We start from the raw sequence: 5,816 nt of genomic DNA, 5'->3' as shown, positions 1-5,816 counted from the left end.
ACAAAAGTCAAGGCTGGGACATAAGAGCCCTCCCACTCTTATAGTATTTTTTTTTTCATAAGGCAAGTTGTTTATTATTTTTTAAATGCTTAGACTATTTTACAAGCTACTAAATCTAAGAGAACCCAAATACATTCACATTTTTAAAAATATGTCATCTCTATTGTACTAACACTAGTTGATCCAACCTGCAGAAACCTATAAAAATTAGGAGCAATTCTGTTGATCTGGAGGTTAAGCTCCGAAAGTGCTTCAATTCTGAAACTTATTTTAGAGGAAGAACTGCAGGTGGTTCCATGAGAGACACATGCATGTACTTTGAAATCTTATACTTCTCCCTAGTTGCTTGCTGAGGTCGATGGGGTATATGAAGGCATGCTTTATGAAGCTCACTCAGGCAAGGCAGTTTCCCCTAACGAATAGCTGTAAATGCAGCAAGGGTTTCTGGCCAGAAGTGCTGTTCACAGTCTAGTTTGCCAGGCAATAAGCTGCTGCAGCTATCAACAGGAAGCTATTTCAAGAACAGGGCAGCTTCAAGTAGACTCAGTTCTGCTGCGTACGTGGCCAGGTTCGCAGTTCTGATGCACACTCCTTATCTCCTTAAGTACTGAAGGGGAAACTGGTAGCTGGCACTGTCAGATCAAAAGCTAGGACTTCCAGGAGTAGGCGCTTCATTCTTAATGGTTGTCATTTTGTATAAGTATCATCAGTTTTACAGACAAACTCATCTACTTCAGGTGGATGTATTTTTTCATATTTCGAAGCCAGAAGAATAGCTGCTGCTCCTACAAGCTGCAATTTCCCTCTCAAAACAGACATGCACCAAAGCAATCCTGTCCAGGAAGTTGCCAGCCAGGTAGAAAGTCTCAGCCTGAGGCTTATATTCTTCTCCGACCTCAACCAGCAGGTCCACCAGAAGAATCCTTCGCATGCCCTCTGCGATGTCTGGTGGTTTCCTCATGCAGTACTCCTTGGGCGTGGACCTTATTTCCGCTTCTCTAAGGTACTGATGAATTTCTTCAGCATATTCAGTCACATTTATCATGTCTCTACCAAAATCTGATGCACCTTCAGACTGGGAATGAAGAGATGAATCTACCAGCATAGGGGAAACTGTGCTAAAATCCAGCAGGGAGTGAAGGTCTGACTTGAGTGTGCTTGTGTCTACTTCACACACGTCCTCAAATGTCATCCCATCTTTCCCAGTGCAGCTGTTTTTGTCCTTTGGCTCAGGCTCATTCATGTAGATATCAAGTCCTTACTTGGCTGCACGTGTACCCCACGGTCAGAAAGTGTTTTCCTTCCAGCGTGACGGAAGACATTTTCTGATCCAGAGAAACACCTAACTGTTGTGATCCCCTGGTCACAGGTCTTCCTGTACTGCTCATTCTCAGCACCCCTAGCACTGCTCTTTGTGGGGGATCCTGCCTGGCCAAGCTAGGCTCTGGTTGTCATCTGGCAGATTTTTTAAATATATCTTTATTGATTTCAGAGAGAGGAAGGGAGAGGGAGAGAGAGATAGAAACATCAATGATGAGAGTCATTGATCGAGCCCGCAACCCGGGCATGTGCCCTGACCGGGAATCGAACCCTGATCGCCTGGATCCTAGGTCGATGCTCAACCGCTGAGCCACGCCCGGCCGGGCAGGCTACTCTGTTCTTGGAGCTGCTGAGATGCCCATTCTTACAGTGTTGGGTCTCTCCCACCTGATTCAATTCTGCTAATCTCCTTACCACCCGATTGGATGCCATATTGTTTTCATACTTTTTCCTGGCTGGTCCTCATTGGCCATTCTTTCTAAAAAAATTTTATATAAGACTATATAGCATATAAGAGTTATAGTATAATATCTAATAGTTACACTGTGCCATATACACACATTGTGTGCACAAAAGTAAACTACTGTCATCTTATTTTGAGAATTCCTATGAGTAAATATATGCTAGTATTAAAAGAAAAGATTCTGCTTTAGCTCATGCTCATATTTCTTTTCTTTGTTTATTAGCAGATCTTAAGCCAAACAGGATAGCACACACACAAAAAAAAACAAAAAACAAACAAACCAAAAATCCACCCAGTATTTTAAGTTTGATTGAGCAATGTTTTAGAGTGAATGAGAAAAGTTTATTAAAATGTAAAGAGGGAACTAATTGGTGTTTGTGGGGATTTCACATATAACTTTCCAAGCTTTTGAAAAAGCTGTTTTTAAAGTATAATCTTCGTGTGACCTATTACACATAGCTGATGACCAATCTCAATGATAGGAACATGTATTCAAATCAAATTTCATTTATAGCCCCCTCCTTATTTTCTTTTAAATAGCCTCAATTTATTGCATTAATGGCATTTTAAACCCAGAGATAAAGAATAGAACATGAGGGCAAGCAAAGAAGTCAAATTAACTTTAAAGTACTCTTCATATTATCCTTTAAAATCGCTACCTCTCCAAAAAAAAAAAAGTCTTCAAAGTGTGACATTATTTAAAGGAAATTTTCAAGTGCAGGCATTTGCAAAGCTGGCTGAGGAAACTATAATCAATGAAGTAGCCGAAGGAAGAATGTCAGAACGAGCCTGAGGTTTCCATGTGAAGGCCTTGCTTCCTAATTGTTATTATGCTTACAAGGACACTCTGTAAAAAGAAAAATGAACGCCTTGTTCAACACCTGCTGTAAAAAGATGCTGGGACTCTGTGGCTTGCTTAAATCATTTTTTTCCTGAAACAAATTGCCGAACAAGCTCTAGGCCATTTAATTTCCAAATACCAGTAATTAAAATGAGTAACATCATCAGAATTTGGCAGGGCCACAGCTTTCTTCTCCCTTTTCACTTTCACATAAATTTCAGTGAAGGTCAGATTTGTTGAAGGGAGGAGAGGGGGCGAAACCTGCCGGCTGTGTGCTCATGGGAGATTAAAATATGACTTGTTCACAGTGTCCCTCATAGTTCAGGACTTAATGGTCCTTGACGGGGATAACCTAGAAGTTAATTTTACTGTGTCCCAAAAGCAGTCATTGTCAATGTAATCTTTCTTGTGGGCTGAAGGGTATCGTCAACAAATGATCTGACTTTCAATAGCAATTGACCAGCAATGTGTCGGACCCAAAGAATCTCGGAGGTAACATGTGACTCCCTATAGGTCTGTTTCTTACTCATAGTGGTAAAAATAGTTTTACCTTCTTTTCTTTTTTTTCTTTATCCCTTATACAGTCCATTATTACATATTTCTCCCGAAGAATTCATTCATAATCGTTCTCGCATTATTTTTTCTTTAAGGTCATAGTATATCCAACTCGTAAACTGTAAAATGCTTTAAAATACAGTGTACACTTATATCAAGAAAACAAACAAACTTTAAAAATATTTGGCTAGCTCTTCATTTGGGAGAACTGGGGTGGAACAATCCAGAGAATATGTGCTTTGGTCTCAATCTTGGTTTCTCATCTTAGGCCTGTTACTTCCTGGATGGGCAAACTGGGTTGAGTAGTTTCACCTCTTGTGGTCTCAATTTCCTAATCTGTAAATCGGAAAGATTAAATCTTGCCTCAGTAAAAATTCAATGAAATGAAGCATGCAAGGCAGATTAATTTTCTGAGGAATAACCTGAGTCTAATTTCTACAAAGGACTCATTGTGGATAAACAAATATGGGTGTGTTTTTTCCAGTATACCCTCACCCTAAAGAGAGCAGTTAAGTCTGATCACCTTGAGATTTGGGTTCACCTTACTCAGATCAGAATAACAGGCATTGGTTTTCAAAAGGTTAGCCCCCTGGGTTGTTCTTCACAATGGCCCAGATAAAGAGGATGGCCGTGGGAATCTATGGAAGCTAGAGAGTAAATGCCAAGGACTTGAGAATCAGCAAGGACCTTGAGTGGCAGAGCCTGCTGTGAGGGACAGTGCAGTAGAAGGGCTGCACTCTATGATTGAAAACTTCTAACAGTGGAAAATATGGGGATAGAGGACAAATGATGCGTCTGGAAAAACCTCTTCAAAGGCAGGAGTAGGAGCACATGGAGATTACATATCTGTATATAGCATGAAGTAAAAGTAGTATACTGCAGGTAAATGAACAGCAAAACTGAGATGGTCCTGGTTCTCTCTAATTGAACCACACGATACGAAAAGAGCACAGTAGACATGGGAGAGAATTGAGTAAATAATGAGGCTGCTGTGAATGTTTCATTGCTTAGGTAGTCTCCCCAGGCCTCACTAGTCTGTAGAAATGTGATTGCCTTGACAATAGCAACATTTTCTAGCGCTGACCTATTTTTTCAGGATATTTAGAAAATCTCAAGAGAAGATGTGCTCAAGAACAAGTTAACTCCCAGGTTCTCACAAGACTCTACCAAGGACATGCTATTCTGAGTGGGGAAGAGAGAGGAAGTCCTCCCCCTCTGTTAAGTTGCATTCTGAAGCAGGGTCCTGGTCCGTGTTACTGAGGTTTAATGAAATAGCTTTCTCATGTTTTACTTATAGTGTTCTTTCATTTTAGCACTTATGTTAGGTATCCAAGTGGCTGGAGAAATGGATTCAAGCAAAAGGCTGGATGTTTCTCTTACCTTTGAGGACGTGAGACTAGATTAAGCCTATAACAGACATTGTCAGTGTCCTGTCTATATCCCTGGAACTTTATTATATTGCTGTCAACTTCCAGCTACCCAAATCTATATCCCTGTGCCTAAGGATCTGCCCAAGTGTAAAGAAATGTTGAGGAATTAACACCTCCTGGGAGCAGCCCTCAACCATTGATTCTCGGGATAGGTGTATAAACTTCCCAGCTCCCTTACCTCTTGAGCAACTCTGAATGTGTGTTATGCGCTATTTCCCAGAAAAATTCAGCTTCAGGTGCCCACTGTGGTAGTTAGTTTAATGTATTAGCTATCTTTCCTGCCCTGACCCTATTTCTTTACCAATGTTACCTGTACTTCCCAATTAAACTACTTGAACTTGAATCCTTGCCTCAGGTACTGAATCTGGGAAAACACAAACTAAGGCAAGCACTTTCAAATGAGTTCTCTTCCAAGTGTTTAGCAACCCCTACAGATAGACTCTTCTTTGATCATGCCACATGCTCATCAGAAGCATTCAGATATGTCTGTGCCACAATAGTGAACAAACTGGAGTTCTTTCCCAGGTTACTTCCATGCCCTTATCTGGCAGGACAACCCCACCAGTTCACCGGTCATGATTAAATTCTTAAATTCTTTCTTGACTCAAGCTGTAACTCATCTTTCTATACCCACATTGCAGCCCAAGTTGCTTTTTTAAAAATTTCAGCTTTATTGAGGTATAATTGACAAATACCATTGTAAGGTATTTAAAGTGTACATGGTGATGATTTGATATACATATACACTGTGATAGGATTCCCTACATCTAATTAATTAACACCTCCATCACCTCACAAATTTATCATATTTTTTCTTTTTGGTGAGAAAATTTAAATTGTCTTCTAGAAAATTTCAGTTATACAATATAGTGTCATCAACCAAATTGTTTTAAGCAAGAAATAGCAAAGGGATTTTTGTTTTTCCAAGAATATTCAGTTATCAGAAGCTTCAGATGTTTAAAGCCACAGAGCATTGTGAAATAAAAAATAACATACTAAACTGGCAATAGCCCTAGCCATTTGGCTCAGTGGTTACAGCATCGGTCCACGGACTGAAGGGTCACCGGTTCCATTCCCTGGTCAAGGGCACGTACCTCGGTTGCAGGCTCGATCCCCTGCCCTGGTCGGGGCGCGGGTGGGAGGCAACCAATAGATGTATCTCTGTCACATGGATGTTTCTCTCTCCTCCTCCCTTCCTCCCCCCTCC

General features: G+C 40.7%; 1 pseudogene across 1 annotated transcript; it reads right to left on the bottom strand.

Moving 5' to 3' along the window:
- Positions 1-265: 265 nt before the first annotated feature.
- LOC308551063 (cyclin-A1 pseudogene) lies at positions 266-3,213 on the bottom strand (annotated as a pseudogene). The gene is made up of 2 exons: positions 3,175-3,213; positions 266-1,455 (listed from the first exon to the last, which is right to left on the bottom strand). The product of its transcript is annotated as a cyclin-A1 pseudogene (transcript).
- Between the last annotated feature and the right edge of the window lie 2,603 nt (positions 3,214-5,816).

The sequence above is a fragment of the Miniopterus schreibersii genome (genome assembly GCF_964146895.1).
Source record: "Miniopterus schreibersii genome assembly, chromosome: X".
NCBI classification, from domain to species: Eukaryota; Metazoa; Chordata; class Mammalia; order Chiroptera; family Miniopteridae; genus Miniopterus; species Miniopterus schreibersii.
The sequence above is the reverse complement of the archived record's forward strand: the minus strand, read 5'-3'. Positions and strand labels throughout refer to the sequence as shown.